The sequence below is a fragment of the Anser cygnoides genome, chromosome 3 (assembly GCF_040182565.1).
Source record: "Anser cygnoides isolate HZ-2024a breed goose chromosome 3, Taihu_goose_T2T_genome, whole genome shotgun sequence".
In the NCBI taxonomy this organism is placed as follows: Eukaryota; Metazoa; Chordata; class Aves; order Anseriformes; family Anatidae; genus Anser; species Anser cygnoides.
In genome coordinates, this window is record NC_089875.1 from 87,876,238 (window position 1) to 87,901,360 (window position 25,123).

Below are 25,123 nucleotides of genomic sequence, written 5' to 3' on the forward strand. Positions count from 1 at the left end.
TCTCTAATGTGCCAGCTATACTCTCTATAAGGAAGGATCTAGTCCTTTTTTTTTTTAAATTTAAATTTTAATTTTAATTCTTATTTTTAGGCTGTGTACATCTTGAGACCTTTAACTGTGACTGTAGTTTTGGAACTTTCAAAATAATAAGAATAATTAATAATACTTTCCTGTTTTGTAATGTTGAATGATTCCATCAGATCTCAATGTGAAATGTTGCTTCAAAGGAAAGCTACTGGGTTTGAACACAGAAAGTTGTCAACTTGTGAAATAGTTTGACTCCTAAAGAGAACATTCCTGTTTAAAAATACTTATATCCTTTTGTAGTAGTTTTTGATCTTATGTTGAAGATTTTAAATTGGCTTTTGGGCCTGTGTTCTGCATATTTTAGAGCTGAATTAATTGTGAGCTTTATGGTGTTCTTTTCTTGAAAGATTGTTCTGTTCTGTTTTCTCCTTAGATAAGTGTCACATGAGGCTCCTGTGAACCCACGAGAGAAAATGAAAGCTTATAGTTAATAAAATGCATTTACCGTGTGAAAGCCGTGACTGACTGAATTGAACTTTTCCACGCGCTGCTGTTATGTTCCATACACCTCCCACAGATGTAGAAGACCAAGGTCAGTGGAGAATATATATATGTATATATTTTCATTATAAATGCTGGTATGCAAGACTTCTTCACCTCTGAAGTTGCTGTGCCCATAGAAATGAGAGATAATGGTGAGAAAAATTGCTAAAAGAGATATTGTTTCCTTTACAGCCAGCTGCTCCTCCCAGGTCAACCCTTGGCAGCTGCACGGGGTATCTCTGAACAGAGGCACAATAGTAGTGGTCCAGCCCATGGAGATTTTATAGCAGAAGGAAGCAGAGAAAGAAGGGGAAGAGGGGTGGAAAGGTGGGAGGGAGGAAGAAAGGAAGGAAGAGCTCTAGCGTCCTCGCGTGCTGGGAAGGGTACAAGAAGAAAAGCCATTCTCTCCACTGCACTTCAGGACTATCATGTGTTGTGAGTCATTTTCCCTTCTGGCAGCACGTACACAAGGGCTGATTTGAAGCAAGCACTTAGCTCATAGCTTTGCTTATTGCTTCTGCCCCAGGCCACATGAAGAGATGGCCAGTGATGCGAGAGTCCTCTGCTGAATGACACCAGCAAGACTTAACTATAGTCTCAAAGACTTGCAGGTGTCCTGGGTGTCCTGCTGGATTTGAACTAGCTCTGATGGCATATTTGGGCTGTGGCAATAGTTTTATTGTATTTTTTTTTTCTTAGAGTTGGAGGAGCATTAGGAAAACTCTTTTTAACACCAGGCAGTAGAAGGTGAGGACAGAGCTTCCTGTCTCTCTTATAAAACCATTTAAAGCACAAGAAACCAAATTCAGCCCTGAACTTTGTTTCAGGAGTGTCTTATCTTTTGTAAGAGAGAAGGATGCCAGTTTCTGGAAAAAGGGAAAAGACGAAGCAAAATGAGGGGAATTGAAAATACTGTTACAACGCAGCCCAGGATAAACACAGTATATTAAACGCTGAGCAGCTGAGGACAGTGTTCTCCCTTATTAAGAGCAGGGTGTTCCAGGGTCCCTTTGTATTAGAAATGGTAACTACCTTAAGTACTTACACCTTTTTTAATCTCTTACACCTTTTTAATTCCTTACACCTTTTTAAACCTCTTACACCTTTTTAAGCCCCTTCAGACTTGATGCACCTCAACATTTTTGTCATCCATATAGACTCCCAGTAAATCATCTCCTGATTATTTACTAATAACTTATATATCCTAAATAATACTGCCACTCTACAGCTACTTTTAAATTCTATATCTTCTTATTTTTCAAAATGTTTCAAATCCCAGCAAGGGCAGAGGATTGACATTTAACCTGTGATTTATCAGTGTTTTTAATAGCCTTAAAAAGATCTTAATGAAAAATGAAATAAATCATACATTACCAGCCTATTTCTCTTACTAGTCTGCTGAGTAAAATTCTCATATGTTAGTAGAGACTTTTTTTTTTTTTTGACAAAGATCTCTTTCTCTCTATCATGTTCCCTCTAAATCACACAAACGGTAGGAACCAGACCTTCAGCATCAATTAACTGACTTCTTTGGAGCTGTGCTAAGTACAGCAGTTGATGATTTGGCCAAAACCATGTGAATATAAAAACATCTTACATGTTCATTATGTTTGCTTGCATTGTAAGCAATCCCTTCTGAAACAATTAATCCTTAATTGTACAAGTAGTCCTGCTGAGGTTAGTAGACAGAAAGGATCATAGATTTTAGCTGCTAGGGAATTCTATACAGAGGTAAATCACTAAAAAGGTGCTCTCCAGAGCTTGTACCCGCAGAACTGTTTCTCAATAGATACTCGTAAATGTATCTGAAAAAGCTCATCATCATATTTTTTGGCCTGGATAAGAATGCCAGTATGATTCATAGGTCTCAACACAGTCCTGTTAGAAAATACTTATTTAGAAGTAATGAGAAGAAAATGCTGCTGACAAATATTTGGGGATGCTGAATTGTGAGTAGGAATCATTTGTCAGCTTCATCATGAAAACAATATCCAATTTTGGTAACTTCTGAAAGAAAAAGTAACATTAGAGAGAGAGAGAGAACTCAGTGTTTCCTTTTTGTATGTGAGCACTGAAGTGCTGGTGTTAATTTCAGCCAAGGTATTGCACGTGGTTTTAAAAGGATGGTTTAGTGCTTTCATTCCCTACTACTGGCTTGCTGTACAAATGATAGGTCAAATACTTTTACCGCTTCAGATGAGCAGAGAGCAAATTCCCTGGAGTCTCTCAGAGCATGTGGTAGTACAAATATGACATTGAACATTTGCTTTATGTTCAAAGACTAATGATAAACCCAGAGCAGAAATATATATCTTCCTTTCACATTTAAGGCTGTGCTTAAGTAACATAGTCTAGCCTTCTAATTTAAATACAGATTTTTTTTTTTTTTTTTTTGGTTGTGGTGGTGGTGCTCAAGGGAGAACAGCTAATGTACAGAAGAGTGAAAGTGCTAGCTGTCTTGAATTTATTCTTTGTGCTTTTCTCTTTCATCGTTGGAGTTGTTAAATGTTCTGGGATAAAGTGATTACACACTTAAATACAGGATACTATAAAACATGAGGCAGCATAACAGCATGTGTGGCTAAATAAGGTCCCTGTTTTTATCAATCATCGTTAAAAAAACAGAATCTGTTTAAGAATGAGACATAGAAATAGGCAGCTAGATAAAATGCATATGTACTGGAAAAAATCATATGAATGTGAGTACTTTTCTACCAGCATTAGAAAATGAAAAATGAAGTATGGACTAGAATAACTGGTTTTAGGTGAAACTACTGATATCTCAAACAGCAGAAGGAAATTGTAGGGAGCCCGGTGAAAGTAGGGAACAAAAGTTAAAGTGAATTATTTTCAATGACAGCCACTGTGGAAGATGCCCTACTGTAAGACCTTCCTTTTTAAGGGGTGAGCCTGGGGAACGCTCTCAATATGAAATGTCACCAGAAGAGGTTTTTGAAAAATCAGTGGAAAGGGTAGTATCAAAGTGGCAGCAGCAGATAACATGAGCCCAGTATTTTCTTTGGAACTCAGGGCTGAATTTGCTGAACAATTAATTGTGGCTTCCAACCTATTGTTTATTTTTATTTTAATTTTTTCCCCTTTTGGATGGATGAGAAACGGCACCAGTTTTTTAACAAAGTGCTGCAGAGAGAATTTAAGGAACTACAGAACAGTAAGTCTGGTTTTTGTACCGGAAAAATCAATAGAAGCTGTAACAAATGATAGAGTTAGTAGAGATGTAAAATACAACATAAGGAGAAATAGTTAAAACAGATTTTGTAGGCTGAAGTCATTCCTCACAAATCCGATCTAGTTCTTTGAAGAATATGTAGGTAACGGTGATGCGGTTAATAACAAATTTACAAAAATACTTTCAACAATGCCTTCTACTAAAAGTCCTGGATGGGATTAAGCTGTGATGGGTTAACAATTGGTTAAATGAAGGGAGGCACAGAGTAGGGGTAAATGGTCTCCATTTTCACAATAGAGTGGAAAGTCCATAGTCCCAGTTCTGTGCTGTTTAATATACTCATAAATGAGCTGAGAAAAGGTGTGGGTGATGTGGTGACAACTGCTGCTTGATCAAAGAAGATATTTTTGAGAAGCCAAGATTCAAACCAACTATAAAGAGCATCAGAAGGTTGCTCTTCATTCCTTAAAGGACGCTCTTTTGTTCCTTCATTCTAATATCATTGCTTGATATTAATTGACTCTAAGATAAAAATGGCAGATAAAATCTGGTGCCCATAAAATCTAAGTAATGCACATGGGAAAACCAATCTCAACTATACGTACAAAATGATAATTTTCTTATTAGCTATAACAATTTGAAGTTATTATACATACTTTTCTGAATCATTATAATGATCAATGAGAATCGAAGGAAAGTTGAATGCTAGAAGTGACAAGGAAAGGAATGGATATCATTTTTCTCACTGCTTACATATTCAGGGTGTTGAATAAGGCATTCATTTCTGATTCTTCCATCTGAAAAGATATTGTAGAGATTGAAAAGGTACAGAGATGGACAGTAAGGTTAACCAGGAATCTGAAATGGCTTTTGCATATGGAGAAATTAAATGAGTTATGCCCTTTAGCTTGGGAAAGAAACTACTGAGATGTATGTGGAGAAGGCTAGTCAGGGATGATTGTTCCCTGTATCTCACAACCCTTGCAGTACGGGCAGTGTAATGGTACTATTAGACATCTGTATTACATATACTTTTTCTGCACAGCTTGTAATACAGCTTAGGAACTCATTACCATATGAAGCGTCAGCTGTAAAAGTAGGAATGTGTTATGCGGATGGGATGGATTTGGAGAAGAAAGGCCATGAAGAACAAATTGGCACACAGCAGCCGCAGACACCTGCTTGCTGGAAGATCATCTGTGGTCAATAGGGCTCTCTATGGGCCATGTTCCCTGGCAGGAGCATCTGCTAATAGCCTCTGCCAGAGAAGGGCTACAGGAACAAATGGACCTTTGGTCTGACCAAAATGTCTTAAAATATTTTTCCTCATATCCACTCCATCGGCTACATAGCATTAACCCTGATCTTTGCTGTTGACTGAGTGACCAAACACCAAGGGACTCAGGTGTCTGCTGTGACTCAGATCTTCTGCCAGAAGGAAACTGTGGTTCTGGTGAGCTCTCAGTCAGCCTTGCTTTCAGGCTTACCAAAAGCTTCCGATTCTGTCACTGTCCTGGACTTTCTTCCTTTTTTTTTTTTTTTTTCTTTTTATTTTTTTCCCAAGCCTTGATTTCTCTAAAAGTTGGGTTTTAGCTTCCTTCCTTTTTAAGGAGCACAAGTACAGGGTGCAGCTTGAAGAGGCACATGAGTACAATTCCAGCACTTCTCTATTTTGGTCTCACAGAAAAGCAGCATTTAGATTTAAAAATCTCAAGACTTGTGCTATTACCCAGCACGCATTAAGATATTTCTCTGCTGACTTGGCGTGGAGGAAGGAGAGTTGTCCACTAACGAGGCAGCTGAATCATGACAATATGAAACAGGCTGGATGTGACTCCTCTGTAAAGAACTTTGGGCTGTGAGTCCTAGCAGACAGGTGGGAGATTCTTATTTGTACGTATTAATGACACTTGCTTATCAGACAGTGATAATGCAATGGACAAACAAATGGCATTTCCCTTATTAATATGTAAATTATATGCTAAGAAGAAATGATCAAAGGCTCTTGAAATACAGCAGTAAATGCTAATTTAATTCCTTGCCTTTCAGCATACTGTGCATTGTAGATAGCTCTTTTCCCTAAATGAACATTTAAAACTTTCATTTTGCATGTTTTCATCATCTTTAGATATTTCAGATACATTTTTCCTAAATATGTTGTGCTGTTTGCATATAATGCTCTATCATACCTCATAAAGTTGCCACTCAGAATTTACAGCAGTGAAGGCGGAGGGGCAGAAGAGTGCAAAAAAAATCTTTATGCTGGCACTGTGTTTTGATGTAGAGGCTGACGTGACCAATGGTCTTCTTGAACAGCCTTTCGGTGCTCTGATTCCCTAGAATTGTTTATAGGTTATTAGTAGCATTGAGCAGCAGGTAAAGTACTGAGGTGGATTTCCTTGCAAGAAACCAAGCCAAGTAATCCCCTTTTGCAAACACAGTTGGCTCTACCTTGTAAACTATCTTGTTTGCTTGTTTGTTTGCTTGTTTGTTTGTTTGATTGATTTTCCTAATATATATATATATACATATATATATATATATATATTTTTTTTTTCCTGGAAATCTGTTCCAGAACTTCAGTCTCTGGATGTCTAGAAATCTGATTTCTTCATAACCATTTTTTCATATTGCCAACACTGTTGGTGAGCTTGGAAGGTTCTTCTCTCTTGTGTTTTCTCTCTTATGTATTTGTAACACAATCACACCCGGTCTCAGGATGTGGCATCTTTGCTTCTTTTTGGGCTGAGTAAGCCAATTTGTAGTGGTGCCCCCTTACAAAATCAGCTTCTCCATTTCTTCAGTCATCTAAGCAGTATTCCCTGAACATGTGGCCAGGATCGGTGGCACCCCAGAGTAGTGCCTTTTGTGGTGACTCGTGGCTGGGAGCATGCGATGTTTAGGGTTCCTTTTCCCTTACTGGAGCTATGCTAGAAGGGTTGCAGTGGAGGAAAAGTCCTTTCATGTACTCTTTTAGCAGCTGCTTCTGTTGGCTGCAGGAGTAAATTGCAATTTTCCAGCTCTAGTTCTCCTTTGCCCATTTATTTGTGCTTACTAAGAGGAACTAACTGATACTGAGAAGGAAATGCCTGGTGAGCAAGACTCAGTAGGAACCTCCTCTATGCTGTGAGGGTGATTTATATTTAAATCCTTTTGGAGCTGGCTTCATTTAAGTTTTCAGCTGATACTCTGCTGTGTCTAGCACTGGAAGAAGTGTCAGTTAGTTTTATAGAGAGGATTCCTACTTGCATGACACCTGAAGTGCTATGACACTTTCTGAAAACGCGAGGGACTATTTGCTCCCACTTGCAGCGGGCATGGTGGTGCCATGCAGTAATAACAGTTCAGAGAGGTACATTGAACACACTTGATTTAAGAGAATTTCACTTTTAAAAGTGAAGCTTAGTCAACAACCTTGGCTCTACTCACTATGCTCATGTGTACTTTCTTAATTCTTTTAGGATGTTCTTTAGACTGAGACTCAGAAATAATTTCCCTTCCCTTAAAGTCCTGCTTCTGAGTGGAGCAGTAAGCTGCTGGAAAGGGCTGGGGATTTTATTCATCAAGAATTGGAAGAGAGTCTTGAGGTGATCTCTCTGCTTCTGATGAAATTCGTTCCTTTATCTAGAAACTCCTAAATCATTCCTGGCAGAGGTGACATTATAAAAATAATTCTGAAGAACAAAAGTTCTTGCCCTTGGAATACTCTGCATTGCACCAAATGGTATACTTTTTTTTTTTTTTTTTTTTAACTTCATGAGACTACAGCAATTGTAAGATGCATAGAAACTTTCCTTTCCTTTAGATTTCTTTAATCATTATTTCAAGTTGATAGATTTTATTTTTCCTCACACAAATAAGCTGCACAAAACGTAGCCAGAGCAGTGTCTGGTGACCACCAGGGCCTTGCAGAGGACATACCAGGTTCATCCCTGTCCCACCTTAAGGGATTGTGGTGAGCCCAACCCAGCCTCCTCTTGCTGTTCACCATCTCTGCAGCAATGTGTGTCCGTGGAGCACGCACCGCTCTTCCCATGTAGCAGAGCATGGCACACATTTAGCTGCATGTGATTATTTAAACAGGGACAAAAATAAATCCTTTTCCTATGGCTTCCTCCTTTGGCAGGCAGATGCACTCTGGGGACAGAGGCTTTACTGCGGGATAGCAGAGAGAGAATTTTTTGGGAGTCTGTGTGATACATGATTGCCTAATACACCTCAAATTCCCCTCTGAAGAGATTTATTTTATTTTATTTTATTTATTTTATTTTATTTTATTTTATTTTATTTTATTTTATTTTATTTTATTTATTTTTTTATTTTATTTTATTTTATTTTATTTTATTTTATTATTTTATTTTATTTTATTTTATTTTATTTTAATCATCAGCAGCTGATTCTTTCTCCTCCTGATGGCGTAAAGAGGTGGAAGCTGCTATACCGTCAAGTGAATTTATTCTCAGAATGGGGAAAGTTTATTTGTTTTTTGTTGGCAGTAAGAGCAATACCTAAATAGTGCTGAAGCTGAAATATGGGCTTAAGAATTTATGGAAAGCCTGCTAGTTACAAGGACACTAACATCTGTCCCTTTCTGTAAATTATTAAATAAAGAAAACCCCAAATTCTAGGAGACAGCAAATATTAGATGAAGGCGGCGATTCTATGTCATGTTATATTTGATGGCAGCTAATTCAGTCTGAATAGAGTTATGACCTAAATGCACAGATAAGGTAATTTTGAAGTAATTTCTGTTGGTCATAGTGATCTTGAGGACATATTTTGGAATATCACTTGGCTTACATTGTCCTGGAAGCTTGTCAAGTCTTGTTTAAATAAGCTTGTTTAAATTCTGCTCAAGAGCTTTTCTGATATATGATAGCAAAGTATTTTATCTTCTATTAGGCAAAATATTCATCATGTGCATAAAAACCTGGAGTTGGTCTGCAGCTCTGCTGTTCAGCTTCAGTGGCGAGTACTTTGCTGGGCAGCTTCTCATATCTGTGTCACCAGAGACTGACCCAGGTGTTTGGATGCCTTCCGGCTCAGGAAGTCCAAGGTGCCAGCTTGGATTTGTCTCAAGGAAGTAAGACACTCTTTAGAGAAAATCTGCAGCTTATCCAGAAGATTCAGCCACAAACACACCATGTAGTCCAAGAAGCAAGTAGACAACCAGAATAAAGACAGATGGAAGGAGGTGAGCTTTGACCTTTCTCTGTGCAGCATTGCAAGCTTCTCCCCAAACAGACTTTAACTCCCTAACACATGATTTCTATAGCTTTTGTATATTTTAAAATCATCAACTTCATGCAGCTGTTCCACTTCTTATATATCTTTGACAGGTATGATTTTTTTTATTTATCTTTGGTGAGTATATTGCAACATGATTTCTGGTATGTACTTTTGATGCTGATGTTTCAGAATACATCAAATGGCTTGAAACAGGAGCTGACAGCATCTCAGCCACAGCAGCTACTGCAGTCCTCTTAGCAGCTGCTGTATCTGTGTGACAAGTAAGAGCCTCTAACAAAAATAAAGTCATTTTACCGTGTACGTCTAATTTGTTAGCTTGATTTACAGGTGATAAGTGATCCTGACCAGATTCGTTCTGACACATAACGAGTAAGGTATCTGGAGGCCTTCCAGTGGCAAAGGCTTTAGTATACTATTTTATAGCATAGTATTCAGTTTAGCATAACTCAGCTTTACAAATTGGCTACGTCTGACCTTGATATTCTCTTATACAGACTGTGATAGTAGTAAATTTTGAGACTGTTCCTAGTTAACCTGATAAAGGAAAAGTTATTTGGGAATGTAAAGACAGCCCATTGCAGAGGCCTCCCCCTAAAAGGTAGTTTCGTGCTATGTGGACAGTGTGAAACTCACTTTTTCCCTGAGCTTAGGGACTTCAGCTTTGTCAATAAAACATCCATGTGGAACGAAACTACTACTTCAGCTCTTATCTTCCACCTGGTTGCTGGTATGTGGCTGGAAGTCCTACAGAGGGGCACAGTGCTGGGTAGGGATGCTCTGACATGGGCTAGCCTCTGAGTAGGTGCCTCCAAATACTTCCTAAATCTCTGCTGTACCCCCTGGCTGTACTCCTCAGCTCCACTCTGCTGCTTTTGCTAAATAATCTGCCACTGATGTAGCATTCAGCCAGATGTGAAAGCGTTAAAGAGCTTTCAAACGGGGAGGAAAAGTGGTAATGTGTTCAAAGCCAGGATCAGGAATCTATCAAACTTCTGCCTGGTGTCTTAACGGGACAGTGGCCGTGCTGCTCTGCCCTTTCTCTTCATGGCCAAAGGGCGAAACTCAGCCACTGTTACTCAGTGCTAGGGAAAAGTTGTTGGTAGCATGTGAATTTGGGCATCCAAACAGAGAAGCTGGTAGTCTGCCACAGGCTCAAGGCACAGTGAGTGAACTGGGAGCTTGCTGGGTAATTGGTAAAGCAGCTCTCAGATGCACCAGCAACTTTACTGGGGTGACCAGTACAAACAGGGCCAGAATCCCAGCTGTACCCAACCATGTGAACTTATTGGAGATTTATGTTCCTAATGCAGCAATGAGAGGACACTTCACTACTGCTTGCCTTTAATTTTTCCATGCACCAGTGTTACCAGTTGAAGTACTCATGCCAGGTAATCAGACTGAGACCTGGCCCCGTGTCCCAGCGCAGATGCCTGGGTGAAGTCAGGGTGGTGAAGCTCTAACTGATTCCAAAGGGGCTGGCTGTCAACCATTGCAATAAATAATCCTGGTACCAACAGCCCCAAAGTATTTTCAGTTTATTTTCTCATGCTTTACTTACCATTTTATTGGCAAACATCTTTCATGCTGTAAGTAATTCTACAATGTATATAGAGGTAGTAAAACATGCAGTGATTCTTCACCTTTTAAAATTCACTTAGAATGGTGACACGTTTGCTTTTATCTTGTGTGGCTTCCAAGGGAAAAAAAGCATTAAAAGTTTTATGTGTTTGAACATTTTCCTTAAAGAGAGTTCTTCTGGCAGATTTAGTCTCTTATTTGATCCTGCTAAGTATATTCCATTTCTCCAGTGAAGTAGTTATGTATATTTAGGGGAATTAATTCATATTCCTTAAAAAACAAATGTTCTTCCTGTCAGATATTAAAAATGTACCTAAGAGAATTTGGCTTGTTTACTTTTGATTTTTAAGATTTTTACATATTACCATGTCAATGATGTGAATCATTTCACCTTTGGGAGCTCTGCTGTAGGGAGCTCCAGGTAGTTTTTCTGGGAACAGAGAGGGTATGTGGGGAGGGCTGTATAGGTGTGTGCATGCACATATATGCCTATATACAAACTCACCTGTGGGTGTTTATAAATGCATTTAAGTATATATGCATAGGCAGCCAACCACTTATCAGTGCAGAGCTTCAGCTGCAGGATTAGTGCAATCTGGCCAGCATCTCATGCTGCCCTAACACCAGAGGAGGGCAGGGGCTCATAAAAAATACAACAAATATGTTTAAAATGAAAGGAGGTAATAAGGAAGGAAAGGAGATGAGAACGATATGACGAGATTACATAAACTATAAAGGAGATTACATAAACCATACACCCAGCGTGGTGTTTCTGAATTGTCTGAAAACATGTTTGATAGGGGATGCGGGTTGTCCCTGTCTGCCATCACACCTTACAATTGTAGTCTGGCTGATGGATGTCACAGCAGAGACAGATCTTGAGGAGTGATTTGAAAGAAAAGATTCCCATTAGATCTTTTTCAAAGGATACATTTTCTTCTTTAAATCAGTCAGGGTTCCCAGAGCTGAGTCATTAACAAGCATCTTTTCTGATGAAGTTCAGAGCCCCACAGCACTGGGAGCAGGATGAAATTAAAGGTTGAGAGGTTTGCTATACAGCAGACCACAAAGAGGTTCACTCTTCCAGAAGCTGCCTCGTGTTTTCTGGAGGGCTATTGTTTTTAATTGATACATGGCTGTGCAATGTAATTTCCCAGCTCAGTGTTCTCTGGGAATGCTTTTCAGGATGGCATTGGGGCAGGTTGCAGCTGGGGAATGTGCTGGGGAGGTCAGTGCTGCCAGTCCTGGCAAGCAGGGGATAGAGAAGAGGCAAGCCCTGCAGCAGCTCGCAGAGCCGTAGTCCAGGGCAAAGCCTTTGAAGTACTTTAAAATGGAAAACACTGTGTTGCTAAGCCTGATTTCTCAGCTCTGTAAAAAACCTTTCAGAACACAAGTATGCTCCAAAGAATCACATGCCACAGTTCTTTCTGGGTTATATCTCAGGAAGAAAAGTTAATTTAGCTCAATCTTCAAATCTTTGTTGAAGTTTTGACTTTAAGGTCAAGGTAGTAAATTTCAGTTAGAAACAGATGGAACAGCTATTTTTTTAAAATTATTTTCTTTAATTTAAATAGGGTTTATATTTTATTTTATTTTAAATCCTGAATCCAAATCAATTTAGTTTTCACTGTTGGACAATACAGGAACTCATCTCTGCAGCTTTAGGGCTTAGATTCTTAAAGGCAAATATCTGCACAGCTTCTGCTGAGTCCAGTTCAATGTAAGTGCTAACCTACCATTGAGGGCACAGATACCAACAGCACATTCATGCCTTTCTGTGAGCAAAGACAGGAGATCCACTTGGGCTCATGTCTAGCCTTTGATACCTTCACCCATGTCTGTTCAGGCTGCTGAAAGAAAGATTTATGGATGCCTTTTTGATCTCCACAGCAATCACACAGAGAAAGTGGGGGCCTTTTCTTACATCTCCCATGCTGGAGGAGAGGCCGAATTCAGTATTTCTGTCTGGGTGAAGATGGGGCTCCTATATTTGGACAAATTGTTTGCTCATCTTCTGCTGCAAAGTATTGGTGAGACCAGTCTGGATTCACACCTCAAAATTCAACACCCTGGAAACCTAATGTGACATAGAGTTTGACACTAATTTTGGCCCATCTCTAACTAGAGTGGTCCTCTGATTTACATCTTATTCAAGCATAGAGCTAGGTGAGATTGAGTTTAACTGTTAATGAAATAATGAAATGTTATGAAGGCAAATTAATTTCGTACAGGCCAGCAGTGAGACAGTAACACAAGCTGAACTTGAGTCAGTCAGCAGTGCTTCACAACCTTTCCCTTTGCTTTGAAACAAGTGCAAGAAGCATGGTCATACATGGTGCTGGAGACAGAGAGAAACTGGTAGCTCTGGAGCTACCACAGCGTGGGCAGGCAGTGCTTCTGCCTTCACTTTAAGCAGCAGTGGCATTCAAACACTATTATATCCCATATGGAGAATCCATCACCCAAAAGGAATCCATGTTTATAAAAACTGCTTCTTTCTACACTCATATTAGTTTATTGGTAAGTGAAAGCAGACAGCTTTCCTTGTCTTGCATGGAATAGCTCAAAGAAGTCAGATGCTATTAAAATGGCAAATGTTATTGCCAGTCTCTCTCTTTCTCTCTCTCTTTCTCTCTCTTTCTCTTCCTTAGGGAGCTTAGAAGTTTTCTGAGAATCATTTAGACGTGAAATGTACCAGCAGATGAGTCATGGAAGTGCTTGGGGATAAGGAGCTCTTATTGTGTCTGTGACTCCTATTGTCATTCTCAGCTATGTGATTCAGACCATTTCTGGCGTGGACAATGTAGAGTTTTGCTTCCATGCTGTTGGAAAGTAAATTATCACTGTCTTCACTAAGGAATGGGTTTCTCATGGCAGCATTAGATGTAGATGTCAAGAGGCTTTACCTCTTTTCCAGCTCTCAGGTGTGGAACATGAGTTTCCCTTAGAACCATAGAATTGCAGAACAGTTTGGGTTGGAAGGGACCTTAAAGATATTTCAGTTCCAACCCCCCTGCCATGAGCAGGGGCACCTCCTACTAGACCAGGTTGCTCAAAGCCCCATCCAGCCTGGCCCTGAACACCTCCAGGGATGGGGCATCAACAGCTTCTATGGGCAACCTGCTCTATCACCCTCACTGTGAAGAATGTCTTCCTAATATCTAATCTAAAGCTACCATCTTTTAGTTTTAAATTGTTCCCCCTTGTCCTATCATTATACTCCCTGATCGAGTCCCTCCCCATCTTTCCTGTAGGCCCCCTGTAAGTACTGGAAGGCCGCTATAAAGTCTTCCCAGAGGCTTCTCTTTAACATGTTGTTGCTGTTCCCTGACCATCTGCCTCTCAGTATCCTCCCATGGCACATCCATGACACAGAAGTTAAAGCATCTCTCTTGCTCACTGTCTCTACAGGCACACTTTTTTGTAATTTTTAGGAAAGCTGATGATTTCCCTCCCTCACCCCTTTCTCTGATATATAATTTATTCCCCATCCAACAGATAAATCAGAAGCAGCACGAGTTGGAAGATGACAGGTAGAAATAACAGGAAAACAAAACTTACGAAAAAATGTTGCATTTGTCTGACTGGTTTTTGATCAGTTGCCCAAAGTCCTGCCTGTACTGCCCAAAACTTTTGGACATGTGAGCTGATTTCATGCAGACTTGTCAGAAAGATAAAGATATCAAAACCCCCCTACAAGTTTAGTGAAAATAGCTGGTCAAGTGGAGGAGGTGGAAGGCTCATGCCCCAGCAGAGGAGAGGCTGGTGGGGAGTGGTGTTGTCAGACATCACAGAATCCAGAGGAGAACACAGTCTGGAGATACGGAGCTGTAGGAAACCAGCTTGCATCATCTCTGCTGCTCATGGAGCTAGGCATTTAGTTTCTCTCTCCTCAGAGAAAAGAGCGTAACAACGAACTGTTCTTTACTCCTACGGTGTCATTGTTCTATTTGAACCATTTCCTTTTGATGGTATTGCGCTCTCAATTATAGTTAATTTAGGTTTTGCTGATAATGCTTATTGCATAGAAAACTTTTGATTGTGACCTCTATAATGTGGACTCTCTCACCTGAGGTTTTTTTTTTTTTCACTCTTTTTATGTTTGTTTCTTTATTAGAGAGACTATAATGGTTCCAACCAATGGTAAAATTACTACTCATGGATTAGGTTGCATCAAATGCATTGTGAGACTGAGATAACCAGCAATAATAGGGCTGAGGTTCCCAGCTGCAACCACAATAAACCTGCTGAAATTTATTGGCAGTAGAACTGGAAGTCATAATCCAGAGAAGAAGGTGGTGGTTAGAAAGACTCTGATGGACTATGGAATAGTGATCCCATTCTTTTTTATTTTATTTTTCTCTCAGCTATGAAATAACCCTCTACCATCACATCTTTTTCAAGACATCATTGGAAGATAAAAAGAAGTGATTTTGTTCATTTAAAGTCTATTTCTACTGAGAGGTGTATCAAAAGAGATAAAGCAGATATCTTCTTTCTAGAAAACCCAGATTAAAATCTACTGGCTGCCAGTGTCCTTCCAAATGGAAGAACGTGTTAAACAGTCAAACTTGTTTTATTCTTTTATGAGTAAGTGAAGTAAGCTACGAATTTATGTGCTTCCTTTAATAAGGGCCCTAGCTTGTGCTTTGGAAAAAGGTGGCAGTAAAGCTGTACTCTCTCAGAGTTACGGGGACATATCTCTCTGGTTCTCTCTAAACAAACTTTCAGCCTGCATGATCTCAGATTTAGTAGAACCAATAACATTTAATATCTACAATTTTCATAAAGTTTTGTGGCTTTGAAATGCTATAATAACTACTTTCTTACACCTAAAGACATTCATGGTAAGTTTGCAATACCTGGTATGTGGATGTGGTTCAGCAAGAGTAGCGCAGTGACCTCTCCTGCACGGAAATTTATTAATGAGCTGGGTGTCCCATTTTTTTGCACTCAGATATTTGACCTCTCTCATGTGTTGGCAGTATTTTTTTGAAGCCAAGCTTCTGTAGAAAATCTGAAGAGATCAAAATATAGATAAGAAGCAGACAGTATGTTAGTACGTTAGTGGATTAAAAGATAAATAACATGGTTAAATCTGGTAAGAAAAATTGCATAGAGTAGTTGTACTATCTTTTGAAATGTTATTTATTTTGCTGAAAACTAGTTTTGGTGAAGAAAGATGAAAGCATGTTGAAACATTGCATTGACAGTTGTCTCCAGTTGCAACTTCTATATCCATTGAATCAAAGTATTCAATTTATTTAAAAATCTCCTAATTCTCAGGGGAAAAACAAAACAAAACAAAAACCATGAAACAACAAACAATAGGGAAGCAAGTGGAAGAATAGTAATGTTAGTGCTTAAAAATCTTTAGATCACAGTTCTGGCAAAAGAATGGTGTTTTTATTTAAATTTCTAAACAAAATAGTTTGAATAAACAAATTGTAACTTTTTCCCAGATAAAACCATACGACAATTTACAACCTTACATTTCCTTTTTTTTTTTTTTCTTCTTTTCACTATGAAGAAATCAGTTAAATTTAAGTCTTTTCTACAAAAAGTTTTAGCAAGTCAATGTTTCCCACTGGGTAGGTGGGAACCATTAATTGAAGAATTTCTCACCTGCACTACAAAGAAGGCTTCAATAGCTTTGATCGTGATTAGAAAGAGCATTCTCTGAAATGGGCAAATTGTCCCTGCTCCTCCTTTCATCTTGATTGGAATGGCCACTGCATGCCCTGGGCTTCAAACAGCTACTGCTCCTGGTTTTAAGAAAATATGACCAAATTAATGGCCTGATTTATCAAGAATTTTTAATGTTATAAAAATTTCATTAGTAAATTTTTGAAGAATGTTTTGACATATAGCCTCTATTACGAGCTCAGTTTAATATGTTATTGAATACTTGTTAGACTGGTGATAAGGTAACAAAAAGTTATGGATTACTTGGGATGCTCTGCATGGCCAGATGTGTTTTCCTCTTAGATAACCCTTGACAGTTTCATTATCAACTGATAATTGCAAGCTATGCTGCAATATATCTGTTTATTGGTTATTTCACTTTATTGTGAGCTAACCTCCTGCTGTCGTAGTGCTGCTCAAAGGTAGAACAGAAAGACAGGCTCCACATATTTTTGTTTTTGTTTCATTGGAAAAAAGATCTTTAAAAGAAGAAAGACAGGATCAAGCAACACAGTAGTGGTTGCAGTCAAAGTTAAACCACCAAATGTGTCATTTTGTCAGTCTGCACAGTCAGAAATTTATCTAACTCCAGAGTTGAAATAATTCCATCAGCAAAATACCATTTTTTACCTTAAAAGCTCTTGTGGCTGTTACTAGACTTTCATGCATTGGAAGCCTGGAGGACAGTTTTCATCTCAACTTTAGTAATCAAATGAAGCTGATATAAAAGTTTACCGACTATTGTACATGGTTACTACAGCTATTGTTTATTCAGAAGTCTTACCTCTGTGAAGTGACTGTGGGAGAAGTACAAATGTATTTAAATCTGTATAACCATTATGTCAATGTGAATATTTGTTGGTACTGCCTATAAATATATTACCTCCTTTATATTGATATAACTGTCTGCCTAAGCAGGCTGCAGTAATTTAGTCAAAACAGTTTTGCTATCAAGGCAGCTAAATCATAGGGGAGAAAGCAAACACTGCATACAGAGAAAGGCAGGTAATTTCTGTCACTACTTTGAAAACCACTGGCTTTTTCAATCAACAGCAGATTTCTGTGAACAGAATAGGCATTGTTACAAAAACTGCAGTAAATGAAAAGTTATTTTTATTTTATTGATAATGATGCTATTTGCTCTTGAGATCTCTGCACTGTTAGAGGAGCTGGTTCAGAACTTACCAGTCCTGCCTTATATAATATATGCCTTATATTTTTCTGCAGTGAAGACATAAACTGAGCCCTATAATGTTAGTATTTAAGGATCCTGTATACTGTTCTTTCAGAGCTTTGTGTGAGGTTTTATCGGTAGCAGCATTCTTCATTGAGTCACACTTGCAATAAAAGACAGGGATGATTTTCCCACTGGAAACTAAGAATCCTTAAATTCTTTTTTTTATTCTGCCTTCGATAAAACACAGTATTGTCTAGGCTTTGTGGAGGCTACATTCTCACCCCCCTGGGAGCTCATGGACCTGTGAAAAAAAAAAAAAAGAAAGAAAAAGTATGACACTAATTGAGTTTTCTTGTTTCCTTTCCAGTCCCAGCATCGTGACTGTGTTTGGGCATCTGGCTGCGAGTGTTTATTCTCACTTCTGCTAGGGGACTCCCACATGTGGCTCCTGCCTTCTCCCCCATGTGTTTCCTCTTCGCCTGCCATGCAGAAGATGCTTTTCTTGAGACACGGGAAAGCCATCATCATGTCATCTTGCCCTGAGGTCTGTTTGCTGGGTGCCTTTGCTCTCATAGGTAAAGGACATCTGCTTTCTGTACGGGATAGTCAGGAACAAGGGTCCAGAGATGGCAATTTCCAGCTGGGTCCCTTGTACAACCCAGCAATATTTCAATGCTATGTATGTGACACATGCAAAAAACCACCACTCTTAGTGTCTTTGGGAGGTGGGCCCAAACAGGCCCATATATTCCCCCTATCCAGATATAGGGGCATATCTGTGCCCTGACATTTGGCATTTGAGGTCTTTGGAGCAGGTGCCAGCTGTGGCTGGGACTGGTGAGCATTGGTGAGTGGGGACTGAGGGGAAGGGCCCTGTTCTTCTGTGGGGAAAGGGGTGGGAGAAGCTGGAGAGCTCCTGCATGGCCATGGAGGAGCAAAGCCTGATGGGACTGCCAGTGCACACCATGGCTGTGCTCCCTCTCCAGGTCCACCTTCCCATGCTCCTTCCCCTGCTCTGAGCCCCGAGACACGTCAGTGAGTTGTCAGGATAATGGCATGGTGGCCTGTTAGTGACTTTGTGGGCTGTCCCTCCAGCTAAAACCATATAGTCCCAGAACAGCTGAGGGTAGCAACCATGCTCAAGCAGGGCCACCCAGAGCAGGTTGCCCAGGACCATCTCCAGGTGTCTTTTGAAGATCTCCAAGGAGACCCCATGGCCTCTCTGGGCAACCTGTGCCAGTACTCCATCACCCACACAGCACAGAAGTGCTGACTGATGTTCAGAGAACCTCCTGTGCTCCAGTTTGTGCCCATAGCCTCCAGGGCACCAGAGTTGAACCTGTCAGATACACCACAGGGGTTAGGCAGAGTGGTGGCAGAGAGACAGGAACCACAAAGCTCTGTCCCAGCCCCAGGCAGTGGGGAGCAGCTGGGGCAGAGGCAAGGGCTTCCCAAAACCAGCTTGCCCAACTGAAATTTGGCATTGAAAGGCTGCAAAGTCTTGCCCCGTCAGTGAAGGCTGGCAGAGAAGGGGAAAGGCGCACAGCTGGCATAGCTGTTCCCTCCGCAGAGGAAAAGGCTATACATTACAGTTATGCTTTGAGGATTACTTATTGTTACCCTGTTTATCTGCCTGCTAGAGGCATTTTTGTTTTTCTCCCTTTAATAAAAATATTTGCTTGTTAAGCTATTCATTTTGTAGTTGCCAGTGGGGATGGTTTGATCTCTAAGTCATTTGCATTGCTCATTGCATCAGTATAATATCCCTTGGTCTCTGAGTAAGGTCTTGAATGGTGCTTTAGCAGTGATTTACCCTTAAAAGTGAACCCACCTACAGCTGTTTCCACTCAAGTTCCGGTAGAAGGATTACCAAATGACTTGCCCCAAGAGTAGTCTGACCTGCTACGGTTTTCCAGAGCCTGTTTAAGAGGCAGTGGTAACCATCCACTGCCACACTCACCCAGGTTCAGAATGACAACTGGCAGGAGAATACCCTACTGCCAAAGTGAGGATGCCTGTCTCTGCCAGGAGGAAGGTATTTGTAAGACAACCAGACTCAGGACCTTGGTAGGTGAGCTTCCTTTTGTGCATTGTCCTGCTTTACCTGTGGAAGGACTTTCAGTGCAAGAGCTGCAAAGGGTTTGTTAATGCCCTTTGCACAGTATGACAGAGGTTTATATAATAGATTTTTGTGTTTGTTTTTATTATAAAATAAATAGAAAGTTGTTGAATTTCTACCAGAGCTTCTCAACCTGCTTAGAATTTCAAAACCATTTTTAGATTGAAGAAAATAAATCCAACAATGAAGGAAAGTATTCAAATCCCTTCCTCCCCCTTAAATAAAAGGAAAGACAAAGAAAGTGATATGTCACTTTAATATTAAAGCTAAAATGCTTTGATGGTGAGAACTCTGCAGAAGAGAAAATGATGGGGGTGAAAAATCTTTAAAGAAGGGAAAATGGAGTGCTATTTTTAAAATTCTTTTATTCTTTTTAGATTGTGGTATTTTACAGAGCCTTGCAGATGACAAAGCAGCTGCTTCCCCTGTGCTTGATTGAATGCTTTCTCCACACACCACTGGGTTAGGTTTTTTCTTTCTGTGTCACATTGATCTTCTCTTGTTGCTCTGCCTCTAACATGCCATTAGGCGCCCCTGAGTGCCAGTAGTGAGTGAGAAGAACGGGTCTTGTGGGTAAACTGCCATTAGGTTCTTCCTGACATGACTGATAATACTATAGTCCATGTCTACTTGTTGAAGATATTTTGTGAGGTAGGATTACCTTATTATTGCTTTTACTACTTGTACTGAAGGAATTTCTAGGGGCCCTTACCTATATCTGGGCTCTTTTGCACAGTTGTTGCACACATGAATATTAAAAGGCAGTGCCTGCCTCCCAGAGCTTGTCTTTGAATGAGTGAAAAAGACAAAAAGACAATCATTATCCCCAATTTGCAGTAGGAACCTAAGGCTCTCTAGTGCTGTACAGAAGAAAAGAAAAAACAAATAAAAAACCAAACAAACTAAAAAACTAAGCAAGCTTTGAATAGAAGTAATACAGCCAAAGGAGGATGATACCATGTCTGTCCTAAAATAACCACCTTCTTGCAAGCTCTAAGATGAAGTGGTGTGTTAAGGTGGTTATCTGTGTTCTGGTACTAAAGCTGCTGAGGTGTCTCTTCCTCACATGGTGTCATACAAGGTATCCACAGCAACTAAAATGTGCAAACAGAGATAATCAGTCATATTAGCCAGGCTAGCATCTCTCATTCGTACTGAAGATGTTGGTTGCTGCACCCAGTCATCCCAGAAAGTCAAGACTGCCTGCTCACCAGTTTTCAAAAGTGCACCAATAAAGCTCATGTTGCCAACGCACTGCAGAATAACTTCTGAAAGCATGTACAGAACAGCTCTGTAATCCCCTCTCGGATGGCACCTTAAAATACCTCTCTGTGCCTGTAATTTCTGCCAGGACGTAGTGATGATGAGGCTGCTGGCATGCAGATGTTGTTGTCTATCAGGCCAATCAATACTGTCTGATTGGTTCTTATATGCCTTTAATGCTCTGTTGTCTCTTCGCTGAGGCTGTGGGTGGCTAGAGCAGCCTTCCAACTTTGTAGAGCATGTCACACAGGGACATGCTCTACAGACACTTTTTGCTCGGGCAGATAATGACAGGACAAGAGGGAATGATTTTAAAATGAAAGAGGGGAAATTTAGATTAGATGTTGGGAGGAAATTCTTTGCTAGGTGGTGGTGAGACACTGGCATGGGTTGCCCAGAGAAGCTGTGGGTGCCCCATCCCTGGAGGTGTTCAAGGCCAGGCTGGATGGGGCTTTGGGCAACCTGGTCTGGTGGGAGGTGTCCCTGCCCATGGCAGGGAAGTGGAACTGGATGGTCTTTAAGGTCCCTTCCAACCCAAGGCATTCTATGGTTCTATGAGATGTTGGGTTTCTAGGTTCTGGGGTAATAAAGCTATTTATAACAAATAATAAGCAACAAAAATTATCTCTACAAACACCTCTCTATGCTTGCATGCTCAAATACAACACCACCTCTCCCCTACCCACCCATGCCCCAAGCACACTCACACAGCTTGCCATATGTGGGAGCATTTTGCAGCTATTGATATTAAGGAAGTCTGTCCTTAATAACTGAGAAGAATTAGCATAATGCTTGACTCGCTGAATTTCTGTGGGGAAACATTAACTTCCAGTGGTCATTTAGAGTCCAGTCATGTTCTAACAGACTTCAGTGACAGCAGTATTAGGTTGTTAATTTATACGTGGCTTTAAAATTTTCCTCGAAGCCCTAAATTACACATTTATAACCAATTTCTCATACAACAAATAGTTACTAGAACTGCACCAAGTGTAAGCTCCTGCATATAGGTTGGGGCAATCCCAAGAACAAACACAGGCTGGACAGAGAATGGATTGAGAGCAGACCTGATGAGAAGGACCTGGGGATGATGGTAAATGAGAAACTCAACAAGAGCTGCCAATGTGCACTTGCAGCCCAGAAAACTGACTATATCCTGGGCTGCATAAAGAGAAGTGTGACCTGCAGGTCAAGGGAAGTGATTCTCCATGAGGATGATCAGAGAGGGCTGGAGCGCTTCTCCTATGAAGACAGGCAGAGGGAGCTGGGGTTGTTCAGCCTGGAGAAGAGAAGTCTCCAGGGAGACCTTATAGTGGCCTTCAGTATGTAAAGGGGGCCTACAGGAAAGCTGGGGAAGGACTTTATAAGATATGTAGTGATAGAACAAGGAGTAAAGGCTTTAAACTAAAAAAGTGTAGATTTAGATTAGATATTTGGAAGAAATTCTTTACTCTGATAGTGGTGAAGCACTGGCACAGGTTGCGCGGAGAGGCTGTGGATGTCCCATCCCTGGAAGCGTTCAAGGTCATCTTGGATGGTGCTTTGGGCAACCTGGTCTAGTGGGGTTGGAACTTTAATGTCCCTTGAACTGAAACCATTGTATGCTGAACTGCACTTCTTTAAAGGTTTATTTTGCAGTTATTTACCTTTGCTAAGGGTCTTGACATCCAAAAATAAAAATAAAAAAAAATCCATGTGAAAATGATAAATATTACTAACTTTTAGTGAAAATAACCAGTACTCTAACTTTTCTAAGGAAAGGAGTGCCTGAGCATGGCTTAGGAATGTCACCTAAGTGAACAGATCTTTTTAAAGACAGAGACATCCTCCAGTTGAATGGAATGCTGGGGAATGTTTTCTTATCTATTTTAAATTGCTTCATTTAATAGGTTGAAGTCTGAAGTTAGGTGTACAGATAGGAGCTACACTACTTGAACCAGTGAGCAATCACAGGAGATAGGGATGTCAGGGACCTCAGGAAGATGCCCAGTTTGTCTCCTTACAGTCCAGGTCAGCTCTTGTTAAACCATTTCAGCCCTCAGCTCCCTTCTGGTCTACAGTTGCACAATACAGAGGGATGGGGTAAGTTAGTAAGGTTTTATGTCTCTTTGTGGTCCTGTTTATATTAAGGAGCACAACTGGATCTGGTATGGTACTGGAGCTGCAGCGCACTGCTGATACGGGACAGATGGCAGAGACAGGCGTTATCTTTCCTTTTCCTACAGGGGATTGACAAGTAGCATATGAGATCTCAGAAGCTAAATCTTCAGAGTCCTCCTTGGGGTTGCAATGTATTAACTGGGACAAGCACAATTAGCCTTCATAAGTCTGGATTTGCAAGGGAGATGACAGTAGGTTACTGAATATGATCCAGGGGTTCACAGGTGTTCCTCTGAGGTTTTTAATTTTTTTTGTCTGCTGGGTGAGGTAAATTATTACCTCCATTTGATTACCCAGTGCGCTTTTTTTCTTTTTTTTTTTTTAATATTTGTGCTCCTGGCTTCTTGTTGTCAACATAACTGCTGCAGACTGCTGAGAGCTTTGAGAGGACCCAACCTGTCAAACTAGGAATCAAATACATTAACTCCTCCTCCTTCCTGGGTAATTTTTAGAGAATGTGCCACTGATGATGTTTGAAGATGGAAGACGCTTACGCCTGGATGTGGAGGAGTTTGATTTAGAGCTAAAGCAACTGTGAGACATCAAAAAAAGGGGGAAAAAGTCTTGGTGTGTGTCAGGGCTGTGATAGCATTGAAAGATGGAGGCCGCACAGGAGCACCCTACCTTTCTGTGAAACGGTCAGATGAGCTCACATGCCTTGTACCTTGCTCTATATATACTATATACTTCATGCTATATTCCACCTACACCAGGATAGGCTGTTTTGTGGCCCAGGGTGGTGCCCTATGCAGCCACAAATGTAGGCAACAATTAGACCATGAAAGATGATCACAGTCAATATTAGCTATGCCACAGCTGGTGCGTGCTCAGGGAGAAAACAGAGCTCAAACCAAAGAAACGTGAGTGCTGGTCTTTGAGTCCTGCTTTCTTTCAATTAAGGATTGTTTATCTTTGTTTCTTCTAGTGGGGATTTACCGACCATTTTTTTCATTTTTTTTTTCTTTTTTTTTTTTCCTCTATGACATTTAATAGTTATCATCTTTGGCTCTTCTTAAATGACTCATTTGCAGGAAAACTACTTTATGTGCCTGTCTGAAGTACCAGCTAATTGAACACTCGGAAAACAGTCAGTGATGCTGTCCTGGAAGTCAGACTATGTACCAAAGCGAGTGAAAGGTTTTACTGGCAAGATTCATGGGGTGGGGAAGGACATATTCAAAATTAGAGACTAGTGTCAACAAGAGGTGATTCACAGGGCATTGTTATTGTTTCTTAAAAGCAGATGTGTAGTTCTGATTTGCTTGAAAGGATAAAAATTCCTATGTCATCATTTTGGAAATCTTGATATAAATTTTGCAAATGTAAATATATGAACAGATCACTGCACCAGGCAAAAATCACATACCCTTCAGTCTGTCTTCATGTGGATGGCCTGGATACATGATGTCTGGCTAACAGAGGGAATTAGTAAATGTTTTTAATATAATACTGTCCATAAAGTCTCAATCAGTTCTGCATTGAGGTTTCATGCTACCAGACGGTGTAAAAACAATGGAAATATGCCTTCATATTGGTGGTCTTTTCTTAAATTACATGCATGTTGGAAACAGGCAGTGGTGGAAAGAACAACTCAGCACAGGTGTACCCGAGCACTATACAGCTTGGTCGCAAATGGGAGGAAAGCTCTGAGAATCTGACTATAATGGAAGATGAAAAAAAATCCATCTTTTTCAAGGCTGAGTCAGAAATGACTGAAACAAATTGATTATATTTGTGTCCATGGAACCCAGTTTGAACTTTAGTGGCTACACTGCTTCATATGAAACTATTATGACTCCCATAGGAGTCCTATAGGCTTATCAAGGCTCCCATATATTTTTTTATTTTTATTTTTTTTAATTTTTTATTTTTAATTATTGACTTCAGAATTTGGTTTCTTTATATTAATGGCCTATGTAGAATTGATGGAAATCAATATGATACAAGGATATACTTTAAATATGACTTTCTCCATGGTTAGGAAATATTTATGCCTTTTCAGTATTTAATCTTTCTGCTCTCTGCTCAGTCCAATGATAACATAAATAATATTAAAACAATGCACTGACTCACTTTTGTCTGTGTTTCTGGTTAGTTAAATTATTAGTATATGCTTAGTGCAAGACTGATTTCA

At 40.1% G+C, this 25,123-nt stretch overlaps 1 long non-coding RNA gene across 1 annotated transcript; it reads left to right on the top strand.

Moving 5' to 3' along the window:
* Nucleotides 1-4,514: 4,514 nt before the first annotated feature.
* On the top strand, nt 4,515-23,270 carry LOC106047528 (uncharacterized). Its single transcript, XR_007163821.2, has 3 exons — nt 4,515-5,636; nt 8,663-8,954; nt 17,818-23,270. It is a non-coding gene; the product is annotated as an uncharacterized lncRNA (long non-coding RNA).
* Nucleotides 23,271-25,123: the final 1,853 nt, after the last annotated feature.